The sequence below is a fragment of the Hordeum vulgare genome, chromosome 1H, assembly GCF_904849725.1.
Source record: "Hordeum vulgare subsp. vulgare chromosome 1H, MorexV3_pseudomolecules_assembly, whole genome shotgun sequence".
NCBI classification, from domain to species: domain Eukaryota; kingdom Viridiplantae; phylum Streptophyta; class Magnoliopsida; order Poales; family Poaceae; genus Hordeum; species Hordeum vulgare.
In genome coordinates this window covers 373,348,390-373,366,389 of record NC_058518.1, presented here as the reverse complement: position 1 = coordinate 373,366,389, position 18,000 = coordinate 373,348,390, and the positions used below count along the sequence as shown (strand labels likewise).

Sequence of the window (18,000 nt, the reverse complement as noted above, 5' to 3'; positions counted from 1 at the left end):
ACTCCAAGAAACATTCGGTAACCAACATACATAACCCAATAATACTATATCATCACCGAACGTTAAGCGTGCGGACCCTACAGGTTCGAGAATCATGTGCACACACTACAAGAAATATGCTCATACATGACGTTCTTTAAGATGTCGTTGATGAATTCGTCATAAATCTATGACGATTTCATCCGAGATTGTCGTAAACCGTTTGAGGGGATCAAATCTACATATAAATTACGATGATGTGAGTCAAAAACGTTGTAACCGCATAAGATGAGATCGTCATAACTTTTACGATGATTATAAAAATGTCGTAACATGTTCTAACTATGTTGACATGTCACTCGTGGGTCCATTCTATCCCACCTCATCCTAGTTTGTGAATCAACCTACTATTCTGTCATTCCAAAAATTCTCGAAGAATTCACATAAATACTTTGGATCATATATTCCCCAAATATGTGAAAACCCTTCCTTCCATAGTTCAAAAATAATTCAGCAATATTCATTTTCCTATTCTGCTCAGAATAGCACTTTGTGAAGGAAGTGTTATTTCTATTTCTTTGATTATCCTCGTATTTTTTGGGCACTCTTTTCTATCCAAATCATTGCCTCATGAAAACTTTCGTAACAATTTGCCTAGTAAATTTTTCTCAGCAAATTTCCAAAGTTTGTGTTCAGCTAACAACTTTGTGAAGGAAGTACTAGATAGGAATATCCCGATGAGTTGAATTTTTTCCACATCTTCTATTTGCCCAAAACATAGCTCTCCACAAAATTTTAGCCCCATCTAACAATCCATGTGAGCTCATCATCCAATCTTTGTTTTTGGTAATATTTTCATTTTTTGAAGCAACTACATTTTATATTGCTTTATAGTTGATGAAAATTTACCACGGGATGAACCCGACCATATAATCTCGCTGCAGTTCAAATTTGACCTGCTTCCAACTGAATCGGCCAAAAGTTTTCTTTTTCACGATAGGTGGATAAAAGCTTTTGACACCCAATCATTTGGTCAATTGCATATTAAATATGTACTAGTATTTTAGAAAATTGATGGAGCCCAATTTTTCAACAAATATTTGGTAGGTTCTTTACAAAAAAACTCATTTTTACCACTCGGAAATGATTAAAGTAGCTAGAAAGATGAGAAATGAATACAAATTGGTCCTCATCCATAAAATGTGGTCTAACTCTAGTGAAAATTTGTGTGATGCCCTTTTGCAAAATATTTTTGATATATGCTTCACAAAATTTCTCTACTCTACTTTTAGTACATGAAAACTATTTTAAATCACCGATTTTTCAAACCAATCAGAACTCTTCCGACGGATCGATGACATGGCGCGCATCCATCCATCCATCTATCTCACCATCTCACATCCATCCATCCATGTATCTACACGGAAAAAAGAAAGAAAAAAAACCCACCCGCAGCCAAACCCTAGCCCTCTTCCTCCCTCCCTCCCTCCCTCCCCCCTCTATTGTGCCCACCGCCGACCCTCTCCCTAGCTTCAGCGCGTGCGCGCTGCAGGTGAAGGAAAGGAAAGAGGGCGTGATAAATATGGCCCTCGTTGTCCTCGTCGTCTCTAATTTCCTTTGTCCTCGACGGCCAGATCGATACGCTAACGCGACTTGTACGATCAGATCAAGATTGCGAGCAAGGACAGCCGACAGATTCATGGACAACCACATGCTTGCTGGCCTGCTCACCGACGCCGACCTCCCCGAGCCGACCGCCGACGCGCCGCTCCCCGACTCGTCGGAGCAGATCTACATTGCCTCCATCGCGCTCCTCAAGATGCTCAAGCATGGTACGCAACCAACTAATCGGCGACCGATCTCCAATTAATTACTCTCTTGTGATTATGTTTAGTGCTAATGTTTTGGGTTTTGCATCGATCTGATATGATCTACGAATGTGGTTGCAACGCGTGTCGGGGTGCCGATGGAGGTGATGGGGCTGATGCTGGGGGAGTTCGTGGTCGAGTACACGGTGACGATGGTGGACGTGTTCGCGATTCCGCAGAGCGGCACAGGCGTGAGCGTGGAGGCCGATGGAGGTGATGGGGCTTCTCCACCGGCACAAGATCCGCCACCACAGGTGCGAATCCGTTATAATTTATTAGTAGTTCAGAGGCACACTCCAAAGCACTTCGATCTATATCTGGCTGTGCTAATCGGGATTCAGAAGTGACCCAATATGCTAAGTAGCTATCATTAAGTTAAATAATAACATATTGTATATAGCAAGCAACATTACTGGATTACGACTGATTTGGCAGGATTTGGTAATTAGAAGTATGTTCTCTTGCTGCGTGCAGTAGTCCTGCAAATTAATTCCTCCATTTTCAGGTGGCATAACTACATTGGTGGACATGCCTCTCAACAGCTTCCCTTCAACCGTCTGTGAAGAAACTCTCAAACTCAAGGTTCAGAGTTCTTCTCTTTGAACGCAGTTACATCAGTACTAGTACACTAGCCCATAACGCGCACATGGTTCCTCCCAACCTTTTCTGTCACTAACACCAACATAAACATGCTTGATTATCAACATCAGCAGATCTATCTTTCCATGTCCATGCGTGCTACTCTCTTCGGTTGTGCACGTGCACGGTTCAGATTATTAACACCAGATGATGCTCAGCTTATGTGGTAGCTTTGGCCAAGGAGTGCCAATTGAATTTGGTGTGTTTGATAGCTATTTATTGTGATTCGTCGCAGCATACTGTAGAAATCAGGAGACCATGAGTGTAAAATGATAAGAGTGACTAGTTTTCTGGAGCTAGCATACTTACTGCGAAAGCTTCAATTATTTTTCGTAATGAACGAGGTTGTGTATCTACGGTTCAAAATAAGAAGAAGGCTGTGTAGCATGTCCTGGTTGCTTGCTGCTTCGATAGCTTGACAGATGGGAGTAGTATCTTTGTTTGTTTGTGCTGCCTGGAGTGTATGTACATGTGATGTTCAAAAACTTGTTAGCTTTGACTTTCATTTTTCTTTCTTATTTATGAATGTTGCTTATTTCTTTGTGCATAGAATAGGGTGAGCTTTTGCTGAAGAGTGAATGGGAACATGAGATGCCAGTGAGTTTATTAATACTAAAATCGTATGACATGGAATTGTGCTTTGCAGCTACCACCTTGACGAGCTGGCATCTCCTGGTCACTCTCTGCTCCCTTCATGTGGCACTACTGATATCCTATTGATGAAGTCTTTACAGGAGAATGATCTGCTATTGCATGAAACGCCATTAGTGTTTTTATTTATTTATGGTTTATATAACAATTTATTTTATTGTGCCAACCGATGATAGGATATGACATCACAACTATCCTTATTTGTATCAACATGCCATGGCATTTAAGTTTGAGAAAATTCTAGTTTCCTGATCTTGCTCACTTTGGCATGTGCCCCCTTGGACGACTTTGAGTGCCGCGAGGGAAACGAGCTCCGGTCGACATACCTTGCTCGTTCGGAGCTCCTCGGCCACGAGCAACATCCCGGGCCTCCGTGGCTGCACGCAGCACATCGCGTCCCGGGCCTGCAATAATATTTTTCCTGGATACGCTGAACTTCAACCTTTATTTAAGCTTTGTTGTTCTTGCAATTAGTAGTTGTGCATAGTGGTAGTATGCACCGTCTTCCCCTGTCCACCCCTCAATCAAACTCATATGATAAAAGTAGGTATTTTCTACCTGTAGCATCATGGAGGTATTAACTACCTGATGTAGTTCTAGAACAACATCATGTTTGGGTTTGCCAAATGTTTGGGCCTAATGATATTTTATATTAGGGGACATGTTTATTACTTTTTCCTAGGTGAGTCTACAATGTTGGATTGATGATTGAAGCATATTAGCGGTTTCTCTTCTTCTTTATATGTATGTTTGCAATGAATGTACATAACTATTGTTTCTACCTCTTTCATATTTGACATACATGCTAATAACACTCGGCTATTTAATTATATGTGAAGCCAGAAGTTATCTTTGTTGCTAGTGTCTTAAATAAATAGAAAATCTGTAATAATGATCTGAAATGTCATGCAGGTGATCATTGGTGTTGCCGTTGTTGTTGTTCCGGTTGGAGGTGTTGCTGTTGCATCCGGCGACGCGGGGGGTGCCAGCGGGGTGGGCGCTGATACGTCCATTTTGCATCATGCTTTCATGTTGATTTTTATTGCTTCTTGGGCTGTTATATTACTTGTGGTACCATATTTATGCCTTTTCTCTCTTATTTTGCAAGGATTATTTGAAGATGGAGAATTCAGGCAGCTGGAATTCTGGACTGGAAGGGGAGCAAATCCTAGTCCACTATTCTGCACATCTCCAAATGCCCTGAAAATTTAAGTGGATTTTTTCTGGAATATATTAAAAATACTGGGCGAAAGAACTACCGGAGGGGGCCACTAGGGCTCCAAAAGCCCCCACTCCGCCACCACCCCCCTGCTTGCGCAGGGCAAGCTTGTGGGCTGCATGACAGCCCACTAGCCCCCTCTTTTGCTACATGAAGCGTCCTGGTCCAGAAAAAAAAAATCAAATGAGAGCTTTTTCGTGGTTTCTCTGCCGCCACGAGGCGGAACTTGAGCAGATCCAATCTAGAGCTCCGGCAGGACGATCCTGCCGGGGAAACTTCCCTCCTGGAGGGGGGAATCGTCGCCATCGTCATCACCAACACTCCTCTCATCGGAGGGGAGGCATCTTCATCAACATCTTCATCAGCACCATCTCCTCTCCAATCCCTAGTTCATCTCTTGTAACCAATCTTCGTCTCGCGACTCCGATTGGTACTTGTAAGGTTGCTAGTAGTGTTGATTACTCTTTGTAGTTGATGCTAGTTGGATTACTTGGTGGAAGAGTTTATGTTCAGATCCTTGATGCTATTCATTACACCTCTGGTCATGATTATGTTTATGTCTTGTGAGTAGTTACTTTTGTTCCTGAGGACATGGGATAAGTCATGTTAATAATAGTCATGTGAATTTGATATTCATTCGGTATTTTGATATGCTTTATGTTGTTTTTCCTCTAGTGGTGTTATGTGAGCGTCGACTACATAACACTTCACCATATTTGGGCCTAGAGGAAGGCATTGGGAAGTAGTAAGTAGATGATGGGTTGCTGGAGTGACAGAAGCTTAAACCCCAATCTATGCGTTGCTTCGTGAGGGGCTGATTTGGATCCACTAGTTTAATGCTATGGTTAGACTTTGTCTTAATTCTTCTTTTGTAGTTGCGGATGCTTGCGAGAGAGGTTAATCATAAGTGGGATGCTTGTCCAAGCAAGGGCAGTACCCAAGCGCTGGTCCACCCACATATCAAACTATCAAAGTAACGAACGCGAATCATATGAACATGATGAAACTAGCATGACAGAAATTCCCGTGTGTCCTAGGGAGCGTTTTTCCTCCTATAAGACTTTGTTCAGGCTTGTCCGTTGCTACAAAAGGGATTGGGCCACTTCCTGCACTGTTGCTAGTACTTGTTACTTGTTACTCTTTGCTTGCTACGTTTCACCTCGCTACACAATCACTTGTTACCGCTACTTTCAATGCTTGCAGTTATTACCATGCTGAAATCCGTTTATCAGAGCCTTCTGCTCCTCATTGGGTTCGACACTCTTACTTATTGAAAGGACTACGATTGATCCCCTATACTTGTGGGTCATCAAGAATCTTTTCTGGCGCCGTTGCCGGGGAGTGAAGCGCCTTTGGTAAGTGGAAATTGGTAAGGAAACATTTTTATACAGTGCTGAAATTTATTGTCACTTGTCACTATGGAAACTCTTCCTTTGAGGAGTTTGTTCTGGGTATCTTCACCACGAACGGAAGCACGAGGAGTTGCTCCTCAACCTGAGGTACCTACTGAAAATATCTTCTATGAAATTCCTTTGGGTATGGTTGAGAAACTGATGGCTAATCCTTTTACATGAGATGGATCTTCACATCCAAACTTTCATCTAATCTATGTAGATGAAGATTGTGGTTTATTTAAGCTTGCTGGTTTGCCCGAGGATGAGGTAAGGAAGAAAGTATTTCCTTTATCTTTGAAGGACAAGGCGTTGACATGGTATAGGCTATGTGATGATGCTGGATCATGGGGCTACAATCGGTTGAAATTGGAATTTTATCAAAAGTTCTATCCTATGCATTTAGTACATCGTGATCGGAACTTTATTTATAACTTTTGGCCTCCTGACAGGGAAAGCATAGCTCAAACTTGGGGGAGGCTTAAATCAATGCTATATTCATGCCCCAATCATGAGCTCTCGAGAGAAATCATCACTCAAAACTTTTATGCTCGGCTTTCTCATGAAGATCGTATCATGCTTGACACTTCTTGTGTCGGTTCTTTTATGAAGAAGGATATTGATCACAAGTGGAATTTATTGGAGAGAATCAAACGCAACTCTGAAGATTGGGAGCTGGAGGAAGGTAAGGACTCAGGTATGAATTTCTAGTTTGATTGCGTTAAATCTTTTGTTGAGACAAACACTTTTAGAGATTTTAGCGCTAAGTATGGACTTGACTCTGAGATAGTAGCTTCTCTATGTGAATCTTTTGCTGCTCATGTTGATCTTCCCAAAGAGAAGTGGTTTAAATATCATCCTCCTGTAGAAAGCAACATAGCCAAAACCAATCTAGTTGAGGAGAAAATCTTAGCTTTTAGTGATCCTGTTGTTCCTTGTGCTTACACTGAGAAGCAACATACCCTACTAGGATGAAGGACTATTCTAAAGCTCCAACTGTGATACGTAGGGGTTACATTAGAACACTTGCACCCCCTGAGGAGATTAGAGTTGAACCTAGTGTTGCTATTATCAAAGATCTCTTAGCTGAAGACATAGACGGGCATGCTATTAAATTCTGTGAGGACTCTTCTAGAATTGCTAAACCTCACGCGAAAGACATGCACGGACCTGTAGTTGGCATGCCCGTTGTTTCTGTTAAGATAGGAGATACTGTTACCATGGGTTATGTGATATGGGAGCTAGTGTTAGTGCAATACCCCGTTCTCTCTATGATGAAGTCAAAGATGAGATTGCACCTGCTGAGATAGAACACATTGATGTCACTATCACGCTAGCTAATAGAGACACTATCTGCCCTTTGGGAATTGTGAGAGACATAGAAGTTCTGTGTGGTAAGACGAAGTATCCTACTGATTTCCTCGTCCTTGGTACTGCACAAGATAGCTTTTGTCCCATCATATTTGGTAGACCCTTTCTCAACACTGTCAATGCTCACATTGATTGCATTAAGCAGTCTGTCACGGTAAGTTTCGAGGGTGTGTCTCATGAATTTAACTTCTCCAAGTTTGGTAGACAACCCCATGAAAGAGAGTCGTTTGGTAGAGATGAAATCATTGCTCTTGCCTCTATTGCCGTACCTCCCACGGATCCTTTAGAGCAATATCTGCTTGAGCATGAAAATGATATGCATATGGAGGAGAGAGATGAGATAGATAGAATTGTCTTAGAACAACATCCTATTCTCAAGAATAATCTGCATGTTGAACTGCTTGGGGATCCTCCCCCACCAAAGGGTGATCCTGTGTTCGAGCTTAAACCGTTGCCTGATACTCTCAAGTATGCCTATCTTGATGAGAAGGAGATATATCCTGTCATTATTAGTCCTCTCCTCTCAGAGCGCGAAGAGAAGAAGTTACTAAAAACTCTGAGGAAGCACCGCGCTGCTATTGGATATACTCTTGATGATCTTAAGGGTATTAGTCCTACTCTATGTCAGCACAAGATTAAAACCGACCCTGATTTTAAACTAGTTGCTGATCATCAAAGGAGATTAAATCCTAAGATGAAAGAGGTCGTTAGAAAAGAAATATTAAAGCTTCTGGAAGCAGGAATCATTTATCCTGTTGCTCATAGTGATTGGGTAAGTCCAGTACATTGCGTACCCAAGAAGGGAGGTATCACCGTCGTTCCTAATGATAAGGATGAACTAATCCCACAAAGGATTATTACCGGCTATAGAATGGTGATAGACTTCCGGAAACTGAACAAGGCAACCAGGAAAGATCATTATCCTTTGCCGTTCATCAACACGACAAGGAATATGCTAATACACGACGCTATTTTTTCGTCGCTACATCGTCACAGTTTTTAATTTATGACGATCTCACGACGAAAAACCAAGCGTCGAAAACGGAGCGTCAGAAATGAACAGCAGCGACGTTTTGATCAAAATCGTCGTAACTTTTACGACGATTCCTCTATTGTCATAACCTTTACGACGATCCTAAATCGTCGTTGGCAATCAAACCCAGTCCTACGTGGTAGTCCTACATGGCAAAATTACGACAAAATCAAAACATCATGGTTGAAATCAGCCCAACCCATTTCAATTGATCACATGGGCTGGTTTTATCTTTTTGGGCTTTTTCTTATTGGGCTTCTTTTTGGGCCTTAGCCACTTCTCATAGTTTTATTTTAATTTTTTTGTATCATTATAATTTGGGCCCTGGCCTTTTAGTGCCCAAATACATTTGGTCCAGTTTCAGTTTTGGACTTTTTCATTTTTAAATTCAGTAACTTTTTGTTCCAAACTTGGTTTCATTTCTATTTGTTGGGCCTTTTCAACCCAATTATTTGTTCAATATTAAATCCAACACTATTTCATATTCAAATCAGGAAAACTCCAAGTCGAATTAAAATCATCCATCATATAACATCACATAATACATCTCTCAGGTTTATATAACACAATAACTCATTTCATGAATACATTTCCTTACACAGGAATATAGAAAGAACGAACATAATTGCACAATAGAACAATGACACATCTCCTAACAATGGAGTTCATTCCACTCTCCTATGAGACATAGGTTCAGAAATTTTTATGTTGTGTTGATTTGATTGCCCCAAGTAGGCATCATCGACATCTTATCACCACTTTCCTAGCAACAGAGAAAGAGACAAAGCAAAAAACATTAGACCGTAATATTACACGAGAGCACAGATCAATAATTTCAAATCACAAAATATATCCATTATACTAGATGTCAGAGTTGTATAAAAGGTGCTAGTTATAAAAAAACACTTAGAATAATGACTTCTGAACAACGTCTGGAATTAGTACAACATATTTGAATCTCAGTAAGAAGGGATGCTTCAAATGTTTAATCTGACATGTACTACCACACCTCACTTTATTTTGTTATAAGAACTATAACTATTGGTTCTAACTTCTAAGGCATGTCTACATATTGTTTAGTACTCCCTCCGTTCTCAAACAGAAGGATTGCATTATAATTCACTATCACATAATGCAAAACTAAAGACAGATGTGAGTACATCAAAATCTTGATATCCACACCCATGGACAAAAGTAGACAGAACCAGCAACTGATCCGCAATAAATACCACGATCATCATCACAATAATCAGTGTGCGGATCGGGAAATTAGCACCATGTAGAACCTTGACTAATAAACAATGATCCATAAATATACTTGCAAATGAGAAACTGTAAATGTGCCATATACATTAACTTAAGCTAGTCATATTTCACTAAGTGTAATTCTGCAGAGAACCACACAGCCGCCCACCCTACGAAAATAGTGAGCTGCTATATACCATCTATCATGACAAAACATACTACACATCTAACGATAGTGAAGTAAAAAGGAATATTCATCAGATCTAATGGGTTAAATGACCACCCAATCATAACAATGAAGATTAACATGGAGAAAAACTAGACAAATCGCACCAAACATGACAACACATACTGCATGATTTGGTGGATCCCACAGAGCGAAATCCCCTGCGAAAACAAATCTGAAACATAAATTTTGGTGTTCAATTAGTGTCTGTTTACTGAATAAAATGGTAAATGCAGCACAGTGGAAGTTTTTCACAGATACTGTGCCACTGCAAGAATCATCAACTAGCATTAGTACTAGCTGATGATTCTTGTGATCTATGGGTACTAACTATGAAATTCATTGTTGGGATAAAAATCCTGCCTTATTGAATTTCATTGGAAAAAGAAAGGTGCAGTCTGATGGCTTTGAAAAGTGTTGCTCCCTTGAAGCAAAAAAACTCAAGTGACTAAATAACTCTACATGGAATTCTTCTGTCTACAAAAGCTCTTATGTTAACTGGAGCACTAAGAACAAAGGTGCATTGTGCAAAAGCCATCCGACTATGCAATCTACAACTGGGCAAGCCGAAGTCCAAGCCAAGAGCAACTTAAAAATCTAAACAAAAGGAATTAAAGTGTGCTGTGAAGCTTGTGACCACATTGTACAAACATGTTAGGCATTTGTGATCACTAAAACTTCAAATTCGTTCTTGTGAAAAGTTGAAAATTCAATTAGAAACCCTGACTTCTTAATATTCATTGGATAAAAGAAGGTTCAGCCTAGTGCTTGTGAAAAAGTTCTACTCCTATGATGACTTGTGCCTAAATTCTCCACTGAAAATACTCTACCTGCAAGACTCTATGAGATGAGAAGTTCTCTCTGAAATCAAAGAACCGGAGAAGTAAAATCAATAGATGCAGCGCGCAAAGGCCAAGCCGGCTGTGGAATCTGGCTGACCAATTTGACATTTAGCTGAACAGTTTGTATCTATCTATGTATCTGTTCATGTTCAGTGTAGATCTGGGCACAAAGCTCCTCGGGATCAAAGGACAAAGGCCAAGAAGCGCTAACCTCTTCATATGGCACAACATTGGCAGCAAGATCTTTGAGAGAAAACCCGCCAAGCTGGAGCCTCTGGAATCCAAGGAGGCCCACCGCTGCAAGCGTGGTGAGCACAGCTATCCTTCTGTTGAGACCCCTGTCTGGAGCAGGTGGGTCTACAACAGCATCCTGGGGCGTGATGCTGCTGCTTGGCAGAGCCTTTTCTTCACCCAGCTCAGCTTTCACCTGCTGTTCGTCCTGTGGAAGCAAACGGGAGCAGGAATGACTTCACGGATCATGCTATGCTGCTGTCTGACTTAATATTTTTACTTCTGTTTCTTATGAGCATGAAGCTAAAGAAGCACTGGATAGTTTGTCTATCCACTGCCCTGAATCGGTTTGAGTATGCTACGAGGACTCACCGTCTTTGGCTCCACGAAGTCGGGTGGCGCGACACAGGACAGGGTTCTCGGCCAGCGACGGCCCTCGCGCAGATGGATGCAGGAAGAAGAAGACGTAAGCAATCCCTTCAGTTACCAAAGGAGCAACAAAAAAGATACAATATCAATTTTTAGAAAAAACTGATTTATTTTCTTCATGTCAGTTTTAGTCACTGGCAGCTTTCATTGGTTTATTTAAGAAACTAAAGAACTCAAATATCTCTGAAATTTCAATAGAGATAGGAGAATATCGATGATACCTTCAGGTCATCAACGTCGACCTTGAGGAAAACAACATTTGGGAACTTCTTGGCGAGATCAGCGAAAACTGGAGCCATAATGCGGCATGGTCCGCACCATGATGCAGTGAAGTCAATCACCACGTGTTGTTCTGCTCTTGTAGAACACCCTGCATAGCACCCAGTCTTCCTGTATTTTGAAAAAAAGAAGGATGGCAAGGTTCATATGGTAAGTGCAAGTTCATGTATGTATGCAACAATTGAAACTGAAAAAGTATCCATTCCTTGAACGGTCAATCTCATATGAAGTAGGCTTCCATTGATTGATTATACTAATTTAGTAGCCAATCTCCGTAGGATTACTTTATGAAATTCTTTCTCTAGAAGTTAGTTAACTTGAAGAAATAGCAATCACAGGGACATAAAAGAATTTTGAACTGTCACCTTGGAATGGAATAGAAAATTAGCATATGCGAGTCAGATTAATCCTTATCAAGGGAATACTTAGTAAATTAATTATTCTCATTTAGTTAGTTGCCTGACGTAAATACTATGAAATATTCACATGTAATGAAATAATGAACCGAAAATGAAAAAAGAAGAAGAAGGAAAGACAAACTCTCCTCTCTCTCAATTCTGCATGAGAGTGGCGTGCCCTAATACCGCCGGGGTCACGCGAACCAGATGAGCCCAACAAAGGAAAAAAAGCAAGAGAATGACCAGATATGCATATGATCCTTCCTACATACCTTGAGCTGGCACCTTGCCTCGGCATAGTTTGGATGGCTTGAAGATCAAAGACATATGACTACTGGATGGCTTGAAGGTCAAAAATAGCAAGCTAGGTGGTGCCATAGTTATACTAATTAACTATTGGACTAAGAATGTTGCCATAGTTATACTAATTAACTATTGGTCTTTTCTTAATTATATTTTAAGCTTGTTTCCTAGCATATTACAAATTTTCTCTGAAGAAGATAATGCAAGAAGTGTAGGAAGTCTAAAAGATAGCCAACGATGGAGTTGAGCATTCAAGCAACATGTTTCAAAACAGATTTCTGGATATCTAGAGGCCAAGTGAATGGAAATCTATGACAACTAAGCAAAAAAATTAACTTCTTGTTTCTAAATATTGTTATGAACCTTGCAGGTCTTCTTTGCCGAGTTTTAGGGGATGCAGAAGGTCTAATTTTGTGGCATCATCACACGAGGTAAATGCAGAACTATACTTTCTATTCCCGTACCTTTTGTTACAACCATGTATATGCTCCAACCATCCCTGTTCATACATGTTGAGTTCCATGGATCGGCTTCTGTGAGGCACACAGAGTTTGGGGGCATGCATGTGACAATGGATCTATTCTACCGGCCAAGTGCAACTGAAGATATATAATCATAGCCAACTGTTAGTTCCAGGGACAGGTTTCTGCCAAATGTAATGCCTATCCAGTATCACTAGTTTTACAATCCGTCCATCACTAAATTAAGCACAGTTAAATACAGCAGCATGCAGCATGTTATTCATTCAGCCTGGGAAATCACAAGCACAAAATCTTATATGTTTGCATGAAATTGGCTAGATATAACTTCATTAAAAAATAGGTTGTGACAAATGTATACATTCATGCCAGTTGATTCTGTTGTAAAATATGCCCATGCATGCAAACATGTAAAATGGCTGACGATTGAAGCACATTATTCATAGGCAACTGTTACTAGATATAACTTCATTAAAAAATATGCAACATGTTATACATTTGTCGCAGCCTATTCAGAGGCTGTAAATCTTATACTTTCTAGATATAACTTCCACAGTGACAGCCTATTTCCATTAATATACTAGAAGCACATTCAAACATATAAGATGGGAATCTTCTATTGGCAATCTACAAAATTCATTATTGGTTAAGTTTGACTGTACACCTAGAGCAACAACACACATCAGTGAACAAAGTGGGTGGGTGGAGGTACTTCACAGCCTATGTGCTATTCATGGCTTGGCCGAAAGTATCCAATATTACTCAAACTTGACAATTCTAGAAGACAAACGCAGGGAGAGACAATTTACCACATCAATCGTATATCCAGTTGGAAATCAGGGGCGTGGAGGGAGAAATCGGGGGCTCACCAGTAGGAGTGGTCGCAGCCCTTGACAAGCGCCGTCTCCTATAGCGGGATCCTGTCAAGGCAGATCGCGCACACCCCGCACTCCCCCACCGCCCGGGCGCCGCCGACCCCGCCGCCCACGGCCGCCACCTGCCACGAACGAACAAGCCAAAGCAGATCAGATCACCGCATACCCATCGATGGAAGAGCGGATTCGAGGAGCTACAAAGTCAACAGGAGCATTAGAAAACCGGGTAGTCGAGGAGCGCAAGGACGGGAATATTATACATTTGTTGCACCCTATTCTTGCCATGCCTGAACTTGCGGCCCGGCGATGCCTTCCCGGCGCCGAACGCGCCGGCGCCCGCGATGGCTGAGCTCGCGCCCGCCTCTGCGCGACGGCGCCGGGGCCGAAGGGCGGCGACGAGGGCCACCACCCCGGCGAGTACCCGTACCGCCCGGCCGGCTGCGGCGGAGGTGCCTCGTCCTCCTCCTCCTGCTGCTGCTCGAGGGCCTTCCTGCAGAGTGCGTCGAGGGCGCGGCGGCCGCCAGGCTTGGAGTGGTTGGTGGGCCTCCACGACGGCCTGACGTACCCGCTGTTGGCCACCACCGGGGCCTGGCCGTCGACGTCGTCCACGATGTGCGTGGCCTGGCGCTTGCAATCCGGGTCGACCTGCTCATGGTCGTACACGTGCACCCACCCTTGCTGCCTCCCCTCGCGATGCATCTTGGACCGTTTCCTTGGTTTGCTTCTGCCTGCGCTTCTGTGGGACGACAGATTCATACAGCACGGGCGGGACGGGGTGCTGATCCCCCACCGCCCGGAATTGAGCGGCAGAGGAGTCGCGGGAGGGGGGCAAAGAGAGGGCTCGCGGGCGGAGAAGGGGGGGGGGGTCATGCACGGGAGTGGTGGCGGCGGTAAGGGAGGAGCGAAGCTTAGGGTTTAGAGAGAAAGAGAGGGTTTTGGTGCGGTGTTGTGTGGTGGGTTGGATCAGATGTGGATGGAAGGATGGATGGACTGATGTTTGCCATGTCACCGATCCAAGGCACAAGTGATCCCACCAATCAGAATTGAGTTTTTTTTAGTTTCTTTCACTTATAAGGAAAATAGACAATGTGATGTCAAAATTCATGGGAAAGTTTGTACAAATGATCTCACATTTTGCATAAGTGTGCATCTTGGAATGGCAAACAATGTTGTTAGCTGAACACAAACTTTGGAAATTTGCTGAGAAATATTTACTAGGAAAATGGTTCCGAAAGTTTTCATTAGGCAATGATTTGGATAGGAAAGAGTTCCCAAAAAATATGAGGGTAATCAAAGAAATAGAAATAGCACTTCCTTCACAAAGTGCTATTCTGAACAGAATAGGAAAATGAATATTGCTGAATTATTTTTGAATTATGGAAGGAAAGGTTTTCACATATTTGAGGAATATATGATCCAAAGTATTTATGAGAATTTTTTGAATGACAGAATAGTAGGTTTCTTCACAAACTAGACGGGTTTGGAGCGTGACATAGAATACCCACGAGTGACATATCAACATAGTTAGAACATGTTACGACATTTTTATAATCGTCGTAAAAGTTATGGCGATCTCATCTTATGCGGTTACGACGTTTTTGACTCACATCGTCGTAATTTATATGTAGATTTGATCCCCTCAAATGGTTTACGATGATCTCGGATGAAATCGTCACAGATTTATGACAAATTCATCAACGACGTCTTAAAAAACGTCATGTATGAGCATATTTCTTGTAGTGCGACCAAATGCTAGAAAGGCTATCAAAGCACACACACTTTTTCTTTCTACACGGTTATTCAGGTTTCTCGCAAATACCTGTTGCACAATCTGATCAAGAGAAAACCAATTCACCTTCCCTTTCGGTACCTTTGCCTATAGATGTATGCCTTTTGGCTTATGCAATGCACCTGCCACCTTACAAAGATGTATGATGGCTATATTCTTTGACTTTCGTGAAAAGATTGTTGAGGTTTTCATGGATGACTTCTCCGTTTACGGGTCTTCTTTGATGATTGCCTCAGCAACCTTGATCGAGTCTTACAGAGATGCGAAGAAACCAACCTCGTCTTGAATTGGGAGAAGTGCCACTTTATGGTTAATGAAGGTATCGTCTTAGGACACAAAATCTTTGAAAGAGGCATTGAAGTTGATAAGGCTAAGGTTGATGCAATTCAGAAAATACCTTGCCCCACAGATATCATAGGTATACGAAGTTTCCTAGGTCATGCTGGTTTCTATAGAAGGTTCATTAAAGACTTCTCTAAGATTTCTAGGCCTCTTACCAACCTCTTGCAGAAGGATGTTCCTTTTCTTTTTGACGAGGATTGTGAGGAAGCCTTTGAAATACTTAAGAAGGCTTTGATAACCGCACCTATTGTTCAACCACCTGACTGGAACTTGCCCTTTGAAATCATGTGTGCCGCTATTGATTATGCTGTTGGTGCTGTTCTAGGACAAAGAGTTGACAAGAAGTTGAATGTCATTCACTATGCTAGTAAAACTCTAGACAGTGCCCAAAGAAACTATGCCACTACGGAAAAGGAATTTTTAGCAGTCGTGTTTGCATGTGAAAAGTTCAGACCTTACATAGTTGACTCCAAAGTCACTATTCACTCTGATCATGCTGCTATTAAGTACCTCATGCAGAAGAAGGACGCTAAGCCTAGGTTGATCAGATGGGTTCTCCTGCTACAGGAATTTGATTTGCACGTCATTGACCGAAAGGGTGCTGATAACCCTGTAGCAGATAACTTGTCTAGGCTAGAGAATGTCCTTGATGACCCACTACCTATTGATGATAGCTTTCCTGATGAGCAATTAAGTCTCATCCGCACTTCACTTAGTGCACCGTGGTATGCCGATTATGCAAACTATATCGTAGCTAAATACATACCACCCAGTTTCACCTATCAACAAAAGAAGAAATTATTCTTTGATTTGAGACACTACTTTTGGGATGATCCTCACCTTTATAAGGAAGGAGTAGATGGTGTTATTAGACGTTGTGTGCCTGAACATGAATAGGGACAGATCCTGCAAAAGTGTCATTCCGAAGCCTACGGAGGACACCATGCTGGAGATAGAACTGCCCGTAAGGTATTGCAATCAGGTTTCTATTGGCCCACTCTCTTCAAGGATGCCCGTAAGTTTGTCTTGTCTTGCGACGAATGCCAAAGGATAGGGAACATCAGTAAGTGTCAAGAGATGCCTATGAACTATTCACTTGTCATTGAACCATTTGATGTCTGGGGCTTTGATTATATGGGATCCTTCCCGAGTTCCAATGGGTACACTCACATCTTAGTTGTTGTGGATTACGTTACTAAGTGGGTAGAAGCTATCCCCACTAAAAATGCTGATCACCACACCTCTATTAAGATGCTTAAAGAAGTCATATTCCCAAGATTTGGAGTCCCTAGATACTTGATGACTCATGGCGGTTCACACTTGATTCATGGTGTTTTCCGCAAGATGCTAGCTAAGTATGATGTCAACCATAGAGTTGCATCTCCTTATCATCCTCAGTCTAGTGGTCAAGTTGAGTTGAGTAATAGGGAGATCAAGTTGATCCTACAAAAGACAGTAAATAGATCTCGAAAGAACTAGTCTAGCAAACTTGACGATGCACTATGGGCTTATAGGACTGCTTATAAGAATCCCAGAGGCATGTCACCGTATAAAATGGTTTACGGTAAGGCCTGTCATTTACCTCTTGAGCTGGAACACAAAGCTTATTGGGCAATCAAAGAGCTCAACTTTGATTTCAAACTTGCCGGTGAGAAGCGGTTGTTTGATATCAGCTCGTTGGATGAATGGAGAGCCTAGGCATACAAGAATGCCAGGTTGTTCAATGAAAAGGTTAAGAGATGGCACGACAAACGGATACAGAAACGAGAGTTCAATGTAGGTGATTATGTCTTGCTATACAATTCTCGTTTGAGATTCTTTGCAGGCAAGCTTCTCTCTAAATGGGAAGGTCCCTATGTTGTCGAGGAAGTATATCGTTCCGGTGCCATCAAAATCAATAACACGGTAGGAAATTTTCCTAGAGTGGTAAATGGGCAAAGAATCAAGCATTACATCTCTGGTACTCCCATAAATGTTGAGACCAATATCATCAATGTCATAACTCGAGAGGAGTACATAAGGGATGTTTATCAGCCTGTTTCAGACCTTGAAAATGAAGATGTATCTGTTTATGCAAGAAATTGGACTCAGGTACTTTTCCAATAGGAAATTTCCTCAGTTTTGGAATTTTTGGAAAATTAGAAAAATAAAAAGCAGTCCGGAGAGCAAACGAGGCAGCCACAAGGGCCCACTCCGCCACCACCCCCTAGTGGCGGTGGGCAAGCTTGTGGGCACCTCGTGTGCCTCCCGGACTCCGTATTCTTGCGGAGGACTCCTTCTGGCCCAGAAAAAAAATCAATATATAGTCGCCCGAAGGTTTTGATCTCCGTATCGCGCAGTTTTCCTCTGTTTTCGTTTCGAGCTTGTTGTGTGCCGCAGATTTAGAGCAAAGATGTCTCAGGAATCTGTTG

The 18,000-nt window shown here is 42.0% G+C and overlaps 1 pseudogene; it reads right to left on the bottom strand.

The window, feature by feature from the left end:
- Positions 1 to 13,490: 13,490 nt before the first annotated feature.
- On the bottom strand, positions 13,491 to 14,157 carry LOC123399363 (annotated as a pseudogene).
- Between the last annotated feature and the right edge of the window lie 3,843 nt (positions 14,158 to 18,000).